The sequence below is a fragment of the Mastigoproctus giganteus genome, chromosome 12 (genome assembly GCF_048544385.1).
Source record: "Mastigoproctus giganteus isolate SK-2022 chromosome 12, ASM4854438v1, whole genome shotgun sequence".
Classification (NCBI taxonomy): domain Eukaryota; kingdom Metazoa; phylum Arthropoda; class Arachnida; order Uropygi; family Thelyphonidae; genus Mastigoproctus; species Mastigoproctus giganteus.
Window position 1 is genome coordinate 125,744,338 of NC_143586.1, and position 17,638 is coordinate 125,761,975.

The 17,638-nt window shown below is 37.2% G+C and overlaps 1 protein-coding gene across 5 annotated transcripts in view; it reads left to right on the plus strand.

The window, feature by feature from the left end:
* Tsp74F (Tetraspanin 74F) overlaps window positions 1–17,638 on the plus strand; it is a 124,848-nt gene that overhangs the window by 45,280 nt on the left and 61,930 nt on the right. Inside the window, exon 1 of one of the 5 annotated variants that reach the window (XM_090386339.1) lies at window positions 2,088–2,175. The exons of the other annotated variants lie outside the window; for them this stretch is intronic. The gene's annotated coding sequence lies outside the window, so the exon portion shown is untranslated. Of the gene's footprint in view, window positions 1–2,087; window positions 2,176–17,638 lie in introns of those variants that run through there. 5 annotated transcript variants of the gene reach the window in all.

Here is a 17,638-nt window from a genome sequence, read left to right on the forward strand (position 1 = left end):
TCACCATACGTGTAAAATCTGCACTCTTGCTTAACTTCTGACTAGAAGTTTAGATGCCCCCAAATTAACAACCTGGTCAGACCACGTCCTAAAGGACAGGCTTAACTATTCCCATATCTTGGGTAGTACTCTCCATAATACAGGGATTAAGGCGGCTGTTCCCTGATGATAACACCCTGGAGTTTTTTAGACCTCAAAATCGACCCGAATGAGTACTGCCAAGACAAGCCCTACAGGAGTCTTATTCAGCTGAAATGTACTCCAAACTTATTGAAGAATCAAGAACGAAGAGTCGCCGCAACAAAATAATATAAGGTCCTATAAACTCTTGTATAACTCGTATAGAACATTGGTTAAGGCGCTTAAAGAGGGTCTTAAAAGACTGAAATACTGTACAACAGGTTTACTTGTAATTCAATTAATAATGTAAATAACTGTTTTTATGGAATTATTTTTAAGTATTGATGGATGTAAGTGCACCCCTAGGTAATTTCTGTACAAGAATGTTTAATCAATAAAAACTGTTAATAATAGCACAGATTAAACGAATATCTTATTTTTTCCAAATTCGCTGAAATCATTGCCAGATAATTACTAACCATAAAAATGCAAGTCCAGTATCATCAAGTTTCTTCTAAATTCTTAATCCACCGACGGCATTAAGGTATTGTACAGTGAGTATTATTCCATTAACGATTCATGTTTGGGATCACCAAAAAGAAAATATTTGATTCTCTCCAAAAACCACTTTAAACCGGCCTAATCGGATAGGCCGGCTCAAGTTTTATGTTTATGATTTGATACTATAATTAGTAAAAGAGACTTTCAAACGGGTTATTGCAATATTTGAAATAACTTAAATATAATGCTTGTCTGCTTTGGCTTTTGTAGTCAACCTTCAGTGGACGCCATGGTCTCTCCAGTTACGGCGATAGTGCTCGGACTTTCTCTTTTAGAACGATTAAAAATGACCCCGCAGTTGACTAAATAAACTAATATCTCTTTTAATAGCAGAGCATCGGATTCTCCTAATAGGTGATGTTGCCCGATTATAATCGATATTAATTTGTAGTCGATTCTAAAAAAGCACAAGTCCGAGCATTCATTACTTGAGAGATAACAGCGTCCGCTGCAAAAGTGAACGCAGAAAAACATTTAAGTTGTATAATTTGAACCATTTTCCCACACGGCATACTGTGACGGTGAATTTAATACGTTTTTGATGAACAAGTCTATTGACTATTTGAATGGCATTGGTCAAATTCTGCACTAATTTGAAAAAAATAAAAAATAAATAAATAATTTTCTGTTTATACTCCGGGACAACCGAACGGTCAGAGGAGTTTACAAGATACGCAGAATACAAAAAACAGTACCGTATTCAGCAGTCACGGGCTTGAACCCCGGTCACTCAAGGCACGTGTACTTATGCACCCGCGCGCCTGACCACTAGACTACGGCGGCCCTTTCAGGAAATCCTTCCTGAGAATCGAGTCTCACTCACTCAAATTCTTCCAGATACCGCTGTACTCCGAACGTGAAGATGCAGGCTAACTGTGAAGTCATAATAAACCTTTTGTTGGGAAGTGAATACTGTATTATTACACTATATTGTATCCTCAGTGAAGTTGCTGGGTCAGATCAATCCAAACTGCATTTGAAACTTAAGCAACTTTCTTAGTCGCCATTTCTGCTGGTGATGATGTACTTGATGCAAAAAATGTACTTTCCAATCTGTACACAGTGATTCCCCACAGAATTTTGTCCACTGTTTGATCCAAATTTCAACATACAAATGTCAGATAATGCTCGATTGTAAAATTAAATAATGATTTAAGTTCGAAGCACTGATTTCTGTCTCTCAGTTCTTTTCTTTTTCGTGGTTATTTTGGTTTATTAATTACAAACAATTATAAATTAGAATCTACAGAACCAAGTTTTCTTTTTTTCCTCTCTCTCAATTTTAAGTCGTCTAGCTTCCGCTGTACTTCGATAAAGAACGTTAAGACGCAGGCGTCCCCTGACTGTGACGTCATGATAAACCTTTTGTCACTCATCATCATTGTTCTGTTCTTCGTTCGCGTGCACCTGTGCTCGGAAGAAGTAAAACACCACGGAGTTTAGTAAAGGGTGGAGATCAGTTTCGGGAGAAGCGACGGATATCAGAAGCATTCGGTAATGTGTTATTTACTGTTAATCCTTTAGCTCTTTACAATTAATGTTAGAGGAAGTTCAGAGCTGGTTATTTGGCAGTTTTAGCACTCTCATTCAAGTGGTTTATTTGGAAACTTCATCCCTGTTTTCTCTAGTCTTTCGGTCAGCTCAAAAGTAGTCAAAGCACTAATACGGATGTATAGTTAGTTCTTTGACATTTTTACCAACTTAATTCTAAAACTGAAGCACAAGGTAACGTCTCGCAAAACAAAAAGTTACTTAATTTTACTACATTACTTCGGAATAACATCTTTAGAATTTCGTCAATCCGGAAAAGGATGTAGTTTAGGCTTTTTTTTTCTCTTCTTTTTAAACCGCTTAAGTTGCATACCGTACGATAAACAACACGTGTGCATAAAAATACAAAAGAGAGGAAGGGAATTAACATAAACTTAAATAGATGAACTTGACCCTCTTATGTTTCTTATTGAAACATAAGAGGGTCAAGAATGCCGCTTTACTGTTTCTGTATATTACATATTGCAGTATTATATTCAAATAAGGTGAATTGTTGCGTAGTGATCATGGTATAGCTTATAATAATAATCTTCATATAAAAGTAATGCCACGAAGCTTTCTCTGCGGCTATACGAAACAATCCCTTCCCAATAAGTATCCCCATTTTATTAAAATAATACTCTCCCCAACCATGTTCATACCGCTCCACGTTTTAAAGATCTGGACCCATTATAAACTGTTCAGCACAACCAATTTTGATCAATCATCACGTTATAGGAACAAATCAGTCCGTGCTAACCATGGAATGATTTTTTCCATTCGTTTTGACGAAAGTATTTCTAATTGCATAAATAAAATGAATCCGACTTCTTTGAAAGGATTCTGGCACCACCAGAAGTGTCGAAATCCAGCTGAATTTGTCCATTATTTCGGAAAATTTCCTAAACGTGAACAGGCTCGAGTCCAAGAGAGAAATAACCTTCATGTGTAAAAAAAGCAGTTTCACATATCCAACCTTTTTGCGTTTCAAAAACTGAGAGCCTCCCATACGTGGCTGAACACAATTGCTGTTTTATGATTAGTGAAATCCCGGAAAACGTATGAAAATCTTATTTTCTAGCTGAAGTACTCCGCCTGGTGTGTAGGTTGCAATAATCAGAATTATATGACAGTGTCGTTGCGGAAACTGGATCTACCCCCACAAAACTAATCCAGGGAAAACAATTTCGAAAAAAAAAACTCCCACCATATTCTTACTTTTAAGCGGAACTAACTGTTATTTTACGCAGTTCTTAAGCAAAATTGAACGACATTTTTAACATGATTTATTTCTATGCCATTCTGTTCTGCGGTCTTTCACTTTGCTACTGCTGTGTAGGTTTATAATAATTATCTCGTCTTTTCTGTGTGATATGGCTCCCATAATGATCATGCCGAAATGTTATGAAAGCTAAACATTTAAATGTATGAATAAAGTTAACTGGGAACAAACTGTTTATTACACCACAATTTTTAAAATATTGGAAATATTTTTATTAGTTTAGAGCTGTGTGTAGACGCACAAGAGTTTTTGTTGAGTTTGTTTTGTTTAGCCAAAGGAATTGAGGCATCTTTGCATTCTGCCCATGAATTGCATGTTTTATTGTATAGTCGGCTTAGTATATTCATTGGCAGGCGGAAAGGATTACTTAAAGAATCACATGACCACCAAGTTTTTCGAACAATCCTCTTATTGTGCTCTTCAAACGTTTTCGACTGCGGAACCATTTTGCTAACCCAAGGTTTCCTCGAAAACCCTTTAAAACTTCTACCAGTACCTTAGATCCGTAGCTCTAGTTTTATAATGAGGTTTTTGCAAATGTATGAATACGAAAATGGCCTTCGCGACTAACAAGACCAAGCTTTTTTCAGAGCCCAAAAGGAAGGAACTATGCCGCCTCTGGTCTACGACGAGAGTGGCATAGTTCCCCATCTCTTTCAAAAACTCAGCATCGTTATTCCACAAAACTAGACAAGAATAGAAAATGGCAATTTCAAGATGTTACGTTACTGACACTCCATCGCTTATTCTAAACAGCTCAACCATAAACGTGGCTTAATCTCGAACTTGTAGCTCGCACAAACTTATTAATTGTAGCTATGGCATTTATATAAAAACCTCTTAGTAAAACTGCGCTATGAAGGGAGGTTATGTAACTTTGCGAACTATTCATCATTGTCTGTTTTAGATCATTAATTGCACAGCTGACTTTATAATACCATAAAACAGGTCTGTCTTCATTAATTTCTCCTTATGAACGCGTGGTCTTTTATACCAGTGACTCTCGCTTCTCATTCCTCAAATTTTAATGACGCGCTCTGCGGATGCTTCGTGTGTTTTATTATTCTAAACAAGCAACCGACCTCTACTACAATAATATCTGCAATTTGTAAGAAATCGCTTTCGACTGATATATCACAGAGCTCCATAGCGTCCACCTTTCGCGAAAATTTTTGTGGAATAAAATTTCCATGGAGGATTATGCACAAATTTGTAAAGCGTGCTTTGCAAATTTGTGCTGAAACTTTGCATGGTAGCAAAAAAGAAAAAAAAATATGAACATCAAAGTGGCCAGTTCCTTAATCAGAATGCAAAGAGTGGATTCTTTTGTAGGTGCGATTATCATTTAATGCGAGTAACTGGTTCGGAATGACCCGCTGCCTTCCTTCTGATCAGTTGTTTCAAATTAAGAACGGCATACAACCCTTCTAGTGAGGGGGTCATGGTCTTGTTTAGCCTACTGTGCATAAAATAAGTCTTTATTGCAGAAAACTGAACTCTGATCAAGCTTTCTTCTTAATATTAGGGATGACTCTTTACTACTTATCAGCTCTACACCACAACTTTTATTCCGATAAGTGTGCATAGAAACTTAGTTGCCGGCTACTTCTCCTGCAATGTTCTTGGTTCTCCGAACTTAAATACAAGGAGGAATTCAAAAAATAAAGCCTTCACTTTTTTTACTTCTCAACCGATAGAGTAGAGAGCAAAAAAAATTCTTGGATTAGGAGGAAGAGGAGGAGAAGAAGCTTAAAGACAATCCCATGATTATCGTAAAAAATCCTGCTACTTATGGGATCCTCCAGATCTTTATACTCAGTGTGTAGTAATTATTTTTCAGAATTAAAGAGCGGAAAGTTATTAAAATAATTATTCTATTTATCAGCTGTTTTCTACACGTAATTCTCTGAAATTAGTGATCGGAAATGGTAATAGATTTTTAATCCAGAAATTTCATTCAGAATGAAGATTTTCATCCATTAAAATCTCCAAAAAAAAAGTTCAATATTGTTACTTCGTAGCATTCCTCAGCAACAGGGTTCTTCTGATGGGATTATTTTTGGATATATAGAACTAAAGGCAATCGTCGTAAAACTCTCAACGAATTGTTCTAATAAAAAATACTTCAACGGTGACGTGCTGATTGTAACCTTCCATTTATGTTAAACTTATGTGCTTCCTCTTAGTGTAGCAGAGTTAGTCGGTCTCTCGCAGGGGTTTGATGGTTCTTCCCACCCCTTCACTTGAATTTCCTGTTTCTCAACCAAAAAAGTTCGAATTTTCAATGTTGCGCATATCTTTCTGCCTGTGGTGTAACTCTCTGGTCAACCCAAATTCGACACCGCTGACTACTCTTTTTTGTTCAACAGATTGTACGAAAAATAGAAGAATATTGCTTTCCTCTTTGCCCAAGAAAGTTCCTACTTTTAAATTCCGTTCCAAGTTTGAACTAAAACTAGACTTTCTTATATCTCTGACCACAGGAATTCTTTAATATGAAGTGAAACTTTCTTCAAGGTATCTTTTCTTATTATGGAACACGAAGAAAGAATTTCATGTCGAGATAACAAAATATGAGCATTAACATGCTTCTATTTTCATCCAAATTCGGAAGTTACTTAACGGCTTGATATTCCCTATATTCAACTTCTTATAAAATGGTCCTGAGAGGAAAAGCTTTTTTACATGTTAAAAGGAAAGCTACAGCGACTTTCTTTAAACATTTAACCTTTAAACGTCCTGAAAACAAACGTCAGCCTTTTAGAAGAGTGCACCAACTGCTCTTTGGAAAATTGCCAGAATTCCGTTTAATAGACAGATAGAAGCCTGTCACAATGCACCAATCATTCTTCCGGAGGATTAAATGAAAATGGGCTTTCTAACCTAATTTTACAGCGCACGTTCTCCGGAAAGGGCAAAATCTATTGGTAAATGTAATTCTTCCATCACCTCATAAGTGTGTATAGAATCATGTTATGCTAATAAGTACACATTTAATAATGTAGTATATGAATGCTTCCTAGCACAATTTACTGAAATATTTCGTGTAATCATTATTCATTCCTTCTGCATTAACTTGTAAGTAGAAGAGACAGTTGTGCTACTTAAATAATCGTAGTCATCAGCTTGCTATTATTTTCGGCATGAAATGTACGCTAGAAAACAACAGTTACTGATATGGAAGACGAAGACTTCTATAAATATCTTCAAGTAAATTAAGAATGGCAACGAAATTAATTGTCTAAGAATTAAAAAATACTCTTCAATTTTTGGGTTGGAAATTAATCCTGCAATTAAGTAAACCGTGTGATTTCACTGCGTTACATCTGTGTCAACGGCAAAGCCACCTTTACGGGCGTAAAATACAACGTTACTGAGTTTGGCTCATCTTTTAATGCAATTGCTACATTAAATAAATAAATATGAATGTGGGACTTTTTTTTTTATTTCTTTTTTACAATAATGCAAGTCGCGCACACGTAGAGTACTGCTGAAAGAACAGTTAGGTAGGCAATAACAGATAATTGCCTACCTAACTGTTCAAAAAAATTAACAACGCATTGGGCATCATATTTATTGTTAATTTTAATTTAAAAAAATAAAATTAACAATAAATATGATGCCCAATGCGTGTTATGTAAATAATGCTCGTTTATAATTACAGAAGCATGTTTAATTTTTCTTAAATTAACCGCTATTGGACCGAAGAACAGTCCCACAAAACTCGAAACGGAGCCTAAAAATTTTAGTTTATTGGTGGTCATGGATACACATATTCTGTGCCCTAATAGTTTTAATAAATTTTTAAAAAGATAATATAAATTAATGACGTTAATTATAAAAGCTAAGAAAGTGATTTGAAAGAAAATAGCTAACATCCAAGGATTACATTTTAAAGGTGAAAACCAAGCGTTATCTGCCTGATTAAATTTCAAATTCTGAAGATTGTACATTTGGACTTTATCTTCTCAATGGGGCGATTTTCACACTGACCCTCTCACTATCCCGGCATATTTCGCTCTGTCAAGAAATGAACGGAACACCCTTTCATAAACATTTTTTTAAAATATTTAAATTTGAGGATTCTAAATCCTTCGAAATTATTTTAAGTAAATAGGGTATATCAGAGAATTTCCCTGTTCTTAAGGTAGATCTCGGTTAATCTATCTTGATAAATAAATGAACTAAATAAAAAAAAATTAGAGAAATCACACTTCAACATGTAATCCTTTTTTCTGACCTATATGAAATAAGGGGAAAAAAAATCCCGGCAATTGTTGCAACCCTCTGATTCCATTATCAGCTTATTCGATAGCTATTAAATGCATTTTAATGTAAAATATCCTATAATGCTGTGGGACGCACCTACAATATATGCTCATATCCCCGCCTCCTTTTTCAGAGATAAGTGAAAAAAATTTAGAATTTATAGGATAATACAGAAATAAATAATTCTTCATTTGGTAATTAGTCAGTGAGAACAACCCTTCCTTTTATATGTATCACAGCTGTCTTAAGAGAGACTAAATACTGAGAAATACGTTGTTCTTGTGTGTTTGTGAAAAAAACAAAAACGAGTATTCGAATAGTCTTCCTTATCCTATTCTGTACCAACTGAATACCGAATAAAACACATTCTCCATACTTTGTGGTTATCAGAATTTCAGTTGCTTTCCTGCTTACTCAATGCATCTGCGTACCTGGGTCCAGACTAACAGAACAGTGCATTTTGTACCACCAGCTGCGAAGTATCACAGGTTTGCCTACATTTTTTTTTATTTCGACCACGAAATACAACATACTAACACTGCATGCATCATGGAGAAAAAGTTCTCCGTGGTACCTTCTCGGACTGATTGACAGATATCCGGCACCTTGTGTCTTTATTATTAGCTGAAGCGCCCTACCTTTTGTGGAGCATATAGAATACTTTGACTACCTAGAAGAATAGTAATTTGTAAATCGTTTTGACGAACCCTTTTGAATAATTTTTAGATTACTAGGATGAATTCAAAGTGATAGCAATTTTGCTATAAAAACAATGAACAAGTTGCATAAAATGTTTTTTTATTAATTTTCAACGTGCTCCCTGTTCTTCTCAGTGTATGTTATACCAATTTTTTTTATATCTTCAAGAACTCTTTATCCTGCGTGTCTACTCAGGTTTTCCCAGCATCCGGCAATTGATTGTCGTCATGAAGTGAATGCTTTCAAATGGTAATTAAAACAATTGAAAATCAATCTCTGAAGGAACCCCACATCGGAATATCATAAGGTAATGGGATGATCTAAGGTTCAAACCCACATTTTGACCAAGACATCCGGCAGTTTCGTTGTCTAGCCCTCCGCATGAGACGGACAACGAAATAACTGGCAGACTCTCGGTAAATTTATTTTCATGAAATCTTATATTTGAACCTTTCAGAAAGATTTTTCGAGATATCCCAAATTTCATTAAAATTGGTCCAATAGAAATCTGGCAATTATTTTTTCACACATATTACAGGCTATCGACATACCGTATATGAAGCTGAATATTGTTTGTTGCCGAGCGCTGATTGCAGAAAAAAATGGACAATATGGCGGATGCGCAGAAATGAAATATTCTCGATTCGGGTGCCATTGCTTTTCTTTTTCTCTTTGTTGTTAAAAATCATGAATTCTTACTAATTGTCAATGCTCCTAAAATGTAACGCATGCATAAAACTTTTAACCATCAAAAACTTAGTAAACTCTTCTATATAACAAAAAAAACATTGTGGATTCCCTCTATATTCTAGGCATAGTAAAAGGCATACACGTAAGACTATCATAAAACCACCCTTCTAATGTTGACTTGTAAATACAACAGCAGAAATGAGATGCTGTTGAGACACTGCAAAACTTGGTGCCACCTGTGACGTTATGCTTCACTTCCTTCTGATCTATATATAATATCCGTAAACACAGTAGAGTGAGTCTATTCCTTTTGATAGCCATAGCAAACTGGGAGAAAAAAAACTGCATACGAATACTACAGGCTCGTGTATATCACACTATTGGTACATACTTTTGCCGCCATAATTCAACACTAGAGAAATACCAATGACATTAAATTCGGCATACAAATAAGACAGTTTTTAATATAAATATCTCTGTTTATCAAAGTATATTAGGGGTCAAAAACTATTACTCTCTACCTAGACAGTCTGTACACACACACACAGAAACGGTAAATGTATGTCCTTATATGAGAAAAGTGTATACTGTACTTTCAACATATTTTTGTAATAGTTTTAAATTCTTCATTCGTTTTTAATAAAATTGTTTTATTGCAAATTGGGTACCATTTTAATGGGATAACCCTGTATTTGAACGTATTAGTGATTCCACCATCCTGGTAGACATCGGTCTACCAGGACGGCGGAATCACTAATACGTTCAAATTTCAGAGTCTAAGACAAAACTGAATTGAACAATGTGACGAAAATAAGTTATTTTTATTCTTATTTTGCTGCAGGGCATCCTGAATTTTGTAAAAACTCCAGTTACGGAATGAAACAGTATGGACTCGGAATTGAAGCTAAAACCTTCCCAGGGAGTAACAGAACTTACTCTAAAAATTTGGTATCTATTTGGCTTTTCCTTCTAGAGTAAATCCCGAACATCTCAATTTTCGTGGTATTTGATGAGGCTTGACAAAATCTCTACAAGTCCAAATAAAATTTGATGAATAGGAGTCGAGTTATTACATACGAAACGGACGGCAGCTCACGTCTCTGTGATCCCATGTCAGAATTTCGGTTTGAGTGGCTTTTGCACTTCGATGGCGCACTTCTTTGTACTAAGTAACTCTCCTCTGGTGACAAAAAGGTTGCTAAGTAGTTATTTAATAATTCTATAAAGGTCATACAATTTTTCAAAGCTGGAGTTGTCCCGGCAAGGAGGTACTCAGAGAGCCTGTGTTGTGAGGCGGCGGTGGTAAGGAAGCGCCTGTGCGGAATCTTGCACGGCCCTAACCTACCAGTCGCTTCTCCCACCCTTGTCTTTCACAACTGGAAAGACTCAAACGGACAACGTTTTCGTTAATTCCTCAGTTTTAGGCCAAGCCAGGGTACTAGAAACTTCTTTTTCAGTTACCATAAAGCACTAACGACCATTCGTGACTACGGACCCTTCATCCTGAGTGCCCGGCACTCAGTAGTTGACCGATTTATTTTTTTTTTTAATCTCTAATATTAGGGTGGCTGCTATGCTAATATTCACAGTTCTGATTTTCACGCATCTTTGCCTGACATAAATGAAAAAATGTTTTTAGAAGCTTCCAGAAATATCGCACTACAAAATACAATCGCACTATGCATTAGGCACTATTTATGACAACAGATAATGGCATAAACAGTACCTAATGCGTAGAATTATCTGTCAAAAATAACTTTCTTTCCATTGTCTTTTAGACCAATTTCGATCATCAGCTTAGAAGTTAGCGGTAAAAAGAAAATTTTAAATAAAATTTTCTTTTTACCAGTGTTTTAAAATGTTGTAAAGGTAAATTCTGCTTATTAGCAAACCAATGATTGTACAGAAGAGTTCATGCTAAGGAAAACTTTTCAGAATAATAAACAATGAGTTAGAAAAAATCGGATTTTATTATCAAAATTTATTCCGGCTTGTGCGGGATGTTTTGTATGGCATGAAATCTTCAGTATTGGCTATTGCCACGCCTAATTTTGAATGATATACACAAGAAAGGACCCTTGTGGAGAATTTCTTCTGGAAATAAAAAAAATGCATCTCTTCGATCAAAACGTTGAAATGTTTTTTGGTCTCAAGCGAATCTCAAGGACTCTATAAAACTGGACCTGGGTCAAGAGTAACTTTTAAATGTCTGTATCAAACTCTTCACTATGATCTTTCTGCGTATGTTATGCCCATTTGGTATCTACTTTCACATATTTCAAAAAAAAAAAAAAAAGAATTATAAAAGCTATCGTGGATTTCCTGATAGAGCTAAAGAAAGTTTAACAACACAGTTTTCTCTGAATGGCAATTTTGATATCTTGGCCAAATAGTTAAGTTTGATTACCCTAAAAATTTGGAGTTGGTTCCTTTTTACCATTTTGTGTATGTGATTTCTGCATATTACACGAGGTTATTTGCATGTTTTGTGGAAGCACCTCTTTCTGAAATCAAAAAATAAAATTTTGAAGCAGCATCCGATTTATACTTGAAAACACTTAAAAAAAAAAAAAGCGTTGATAATTTTTTCTAGTAATTTTCCTGCAGGATAGGTAACTTTTTATTTTACTTAAATATATTATTCAGATTATCGATTTGCAGTTTTAAACTATAACTACTGGCAGGAAAGAGTTTAGCAAGAATGTCCAGTTCTTCGTGTCTGTATTTGCCAAAAATGAAGACAAAGTATCATCATGTTTGTTCGGAGAGGAATACTTTCCACAGCACAAATATGTTTTGTATGAAACTCTTCCACAGATCAAGCTGTCAAATACGCCTAACTTTTTATCGATGTAGAAAGTAGATGGTTCCTTAATTACTGTAAGTTTAATCTGTCTTCTTATTAAGTTGAAAATGATATCCACAGACTTGAAATGATTGCAAGTTTTCAAACTGCCCCAAAATCTTTTAACTCCTGTTTTAGTATCTGTCGCTTCTGATCACTGAAATAGTTCTGAAACTGAATGAATCTAAGATACTATCGTTGAACCAAGACGATGCGATTGTTACAAGATGGAATATGTTTCCACTAAAAAAATAAGTTGTGCTGTAGGAATTTTGACAGTGGCATAATAAGCATGTCATCTAATCGACTTTGGATTAAAATCCAATATTATCTCACACAGTGATATGTTTTTGTCTTGCTGATAATCTTTTCTAAATAGATTCCTTCAGGTTTAATAAAGCTTGAATTGAAGAATAGGCCCTGAAGATAATTACATGGATTATCAACCGTTTTCTCTAGGTGATATTTTTTGCAATACGCCATCAAATTTCAATACAATATATTGTATGTTTTATTAAGGGCGGCTCCTAGAACGAGGCGCCTCCGTGGGCAGGAGCAGCAGTGCGTAGCACACACTTCTTGATTAGATCGGGATTCGAGCCTGTGACCACCAAATACGGAGGATGCGGAAAGGTCAGGGAATGACCACCGCATATCCCCGGAGCAATATGGCCTTAGTTGCTAATGCTCCAAATAACAAACAAACAACAATCTCCTAGAACAAAGTCCATTTCTGCCTCGTTGCACTGTTCATTTTTACAGACTCTGTTAAGGTTAGACCATATGTGTGTAGTGAGGAATTTAAAAAAAAAAAAAAAAAGTAGAAGAGAAAAAAAAAATAAAAAAGTTTTTTCATCCCCACTAGGGAGAAACTGATAGGATAGAAAACATTGTTAGTGAGCTTGTGTGTAATGTGTTTTTGGCTACCTAGAAGCCGCAATCACCAGGACAGCCGCTTCCAGGTACTCGTCCCTAGCCGCAGGAAGGCAAGGCCTCACTTGCTACTAGCGCGCACTCCCCCCCCCCCGAGGGAGGAATTACTTACTGGATGAAGAAGAAAAGGGGGATAGGATGAGAGAGGAGGGTACCTCTCAGCCCACAGGGCCCCGTGCCAGGGTGTAGTGCGAGAGAAAAAAAATGTGGCTGTCCAGAACTGGGGAGCCCCAGTTCATGGCAGAGCGCGACAAAAAAAAATAAAAAATTGTTTAGTGTGGTAAGAGGGCCATAACAATTATCTGCTCCGGCTACTTCTTCAGTGATTGGTGTCTTCTTGGTTATTGATATTCGCTGCCAGGTAAAGCGTTTTTCTTTTCGTGAATACATCTTTAGCAAAAGTCTGGAATGCTACAAGGGTTTGTGGAGTTGGTAGTTGTCTAAGTGTGTCCGGGGTGAGAAAGTGAAAGTGTGTTTAGGGTCAAACGGCACCAGGGGTTCCCCCATCTCCGCGTAGTTTACATTGTGGGTGAACCAGTTGACTGGAAAAGCCAGAGATTTAAAAGTGTGTGGGAATTGTATTTGTGTGGTGTCGTGTACCGTTGTTCATCTGGTCATTTAGCCGCTGGACCCCTGTTGAGGCCCAACATTGACCCACTTTCGCCCCGTGGGTCAATGTTGGGCCTCAACATTGACCCACGTCGGCAGGTCCTGCCGCTTAATTTCCTGAGATTTCGGCGGCTAGGACCTTAAAAAAAAAAAAAAAAATGAAGATATATTTATATATCTCCATGCAGTTGTAATTGAGATTGGGAAACTCTCTAAATAGCCGTTCTCTGTGATCACAGTACTCTGGGCATGTGAAGATTGTGCTACTAGTCCTCGCGTCCCCCGCAGTAACGTTGATCCGTGTTAAGTAGACCAAGTTGATGAAGTTTTGCGTTTATTGTCCCGTGTCCTGTCACTAAAAATGAGGCTTCAATGGACAGTGAAAACCACGATTTCACTGTTCTGGTTGTTGTGACCTTCACAGCGGGGTGTAACAGGTTAGCCTTCGCGTAACAGCTCTGGTCGTTGACGCTTTCCATCGCTCTTTCCACCTCGTGATCATAGAGTTCTTTATTTCTTGGTGTCAGCGTCCAGGTCGATACTTATCTCTAGTAGTGTGGTAGGGATTCTCTTCTTAATTCGGTAGCAAAATCCTCTAAAACTGAGGTGCAGGTCAAGGGGCAGTGCCAGTGAGTGGATAGAAGCATGGATCTCTGTATTGAATTTAGTTTCTCTCTCATTTTGACATTGGTCTCCCTGTGGAACCAGGCCCCGGCTGCAAAGGTAACAGTGGGGAGAAAAACTACTTTATAATAGAGGAGTATTGTTCGTCTGGATAGTCCCCAGTCGTTCCGAGAGATTCTGACGATGGAAACTGAAAGGTTTTTGATTTTTACAGGTGTTGAAGATGTTGGAGGAATGAGAGCTTATGGTCGATAATGACTCCAAGTACTCTGGTTTGTGTTACCAACAGCAGCCGGACCCCGGCAATTTTGATCTGGAGGGGGGCCTTCTGGAGTCAAGGCTCGATTAAAAACCATATTTGTTTTCAAAGGAGTTATGTGGAGTTCGTTCCTCTTTGTTCAATCTGTTAGGTTATCAAGGAGTCTCTGTGCATTAGCCTCCAGCTTGGCCCTGGATTGTCCAGCAACTACCAGTGTCAGGTCGTCAGCAAAGGCTATGATTTTAGAATTGTCAAATGAGTTTTTCAATCAGTCTTACAGCACAATATTCCATATTAGGGATCCCAGTAAAGATCCTTGAGGACATCCCCTGGTGACGTTCCTATTGATTGATTGATGTTTGGATGACATGCCTATCCCCTGGTGACGTTCCTATTGATTGATTGATGTTTGGATGACATGCCTATCTGCGAAGTAGTCTCTGAGGTACCAGTAGAGATTGGCTGGCCAGTCAGCAACTCGGAGGCGCTCCAGGACGCTCTCCCACCACACTCGATCAAAGGCCCACTCAAAGTCTATGTAAATTGCCAGTTCATATTTAGAAGTGGATGTTTTGATATGTGAGAGCAGATCTGATAGGGCATCCTCGCAAGACCGCCCCGGTGTAAATCCATACTGCGATGGAGAAATCATGTCCTGTGTCTGGAACAGGGTTGTAACTCTAAGGGCAATTAGCCTCTCAAATATTTTGACCATGTTGGCTAGCAGGGCAATAGGTCTTACGGATTTAGAATCGGTTAGCAACTTGTTTGGTTTAGGTATCAAGCGGATCAGGGCAATTTTCCAAGCTTTGTGGAATGGCTTAAGCATTTGTTACAGATCGTCAGTAGGATTTTTGGTCTTAGTTTAAAAAAAATCTGATGATGAAGGCACTTTCAACCAGATCCATTCCTGGACACTTCTTGATGTTGATTTTATTCATCACACCTTCGAGTTCTTGTAGTGTAAAAGGTTCTGCCTGGTGTGGTGGGTTGTAGGTTGCATTTCTCTTCCTGATTATCCTGTGCTCCGGATGGTCCTCGTTTGGGTTATCCGATGGGAAGAGCTTGTCTAGGACAGTGTTTGAGTCTTTCCAGCTTGTTGTCTACCTTGGTCTGTTTGGATTGAGCTGTATACCTCTGTGGAGTAGATCTTATTTCTTGCTATTTTGTAGGGTAGACCCCAGGGGTTAGCGTTGCCTGATTCCTGGACAATCTTCCTCCTAGTCTCTCTTTTCCTGGTGGCTATGGCTTTAGTATACTGATTTTTCTTGTGTATATAATCTGCATGGATTATATCATCATCTAGGGGAACCCAGTCCCGGTGACTTTGGTATTGCTTTCTGGCTCTGTGAACTTCTCGACACAGGTTTGTGAGCTCAACGTTCCACCAAGCACAGACTTTGGGGGAGAATTTCCTCTTCCTGGTTGATCTGTAGGAAGCTTTGATAATTGCCCTTTGAATGTTTGTTCAAAACTCCTCAGGAGTGAGCAGTGTGAGGGGTTCGATCTCGGGTTCCGGGAAGTCCTCCTTAATGGGTCTGTCAAAGAGCTGCCAGTCCACCTTCCTAAGGGAGAACCTGATTAAATTAGCGATTTTCCCCTGTGTTGCTGACATCGTGGAGATTGATGTGAAAGAGGATGACCCTATGGTCATCTTTCACCTAATACAGCAAAGATACTGGACCATAATACCTGTATTATGGTCCATATACATAAAAGATAACAATATATTGTATCTTTGCTGTATATGTAATGTGCCGTCCAATATAGTACAATTAAAATTTCTTCTTCTACAATGCGCCAAGAATTCTGGACAGTCTATACCAGTGCCCTGAAACCATTTATTACTCACCCGATAAATCTGTTAAGCCTGTCCCTACTGAGATAATACTTCATGTGAATCTTTATTGTTTTTGTTACAGTAGTTCCTCCTAATTACCGCTGTGTCCGCAATGGCCTATAAAAGCATCCACTTTTTTTACGGGATTGTAATGGAGGTATTGATCCATGATATACGTCCAACAACTAAAATGTCTGTCTGCAATTGACAATTTGGACTTCTAAGATACGCAGTTCATTTATCAAGGTATTTATTTATCAAGTTTATAAAACAGTGAAAAATCTGAACTGTGAATTTTTGATAAATGTCTATACCCGTTTTTTTATGTTGTTTTTGGAGGATCGGAAGGAAATTTTCGAGCTCATGGCAGAAGATATAAGTAAAAGTCAAATGAAGTGGAACAAGAAGGAAAAATTATCTCAAATGCCTCTGATGGCATCCGAATATTTCTGTCCTTCCCTAACATATTAAGATAACGCTGTCAAAGAGTCACATTAACATTTAGTAACAAGTTATCTTTAAGACATAATGGCAACTTGGGGTAAAAGAACCCACGACGCAGATTATTTTAAATCTGCTATTATGAATTCAATGCAGAAACTAGTTTTAAATGTAAACAATAATGTGCAAAGAATGCACTTACACTCAATATTAAGTTGAGTGGAAATCCTGTTGTTCTTAGTAGATTAAAAAAAAGCGAATTTTCATGTATTCGCTTTTGTTTTTTTTTTTTAAACTCTCATTGATAGTGCTGATTTCATCCTGTGAGATGTTCCGTGCGAGTTGTTACACGCATGTGACAACTCAAAATTTTGGCTTTAAGTACGGAGCGCCGTACTTAAGTGAGATGCAGTTGAACATTGAGAAACACATTTTGATACTTTGGAACACTTCATCAAACAGATGTAGCGTGTTGCCCAGGAAAACTATGCTTTTGAGCTGCCAATTCCAGTAAAGTGAAGCTTTCTTTCCTAAAATTATTTGTTTCTGATATGGAGTAAGTCTTCATACACATTTTGGCTGCTTAAAAACCCCTCCGGCCCCTCTTACACACTTAATAAAAACTATTTGCTTTCCATTTTAAGGATACTATAGATAATACAAAGTGACTAAGTATAGTATATAATATAACTATAGATTAATATAAAGTGGGCAGCCCAAAAATTAGCTAACCAGGAAAACATTTAAACAAGACTTAATTAAGCGTGCGATTCAGTTTCATATCAATAATAACTGATAATTTCTAAAAGAGAAATAGAAATGCATGTATAGATCACTAAATTGCACTAATTACTACTGTAATATGATTCGCTTAAGGAAAAGGCTTTCTACATTATTTCAAAGTTTCTCATGATACAAAAGGAACGTTTCGTTACG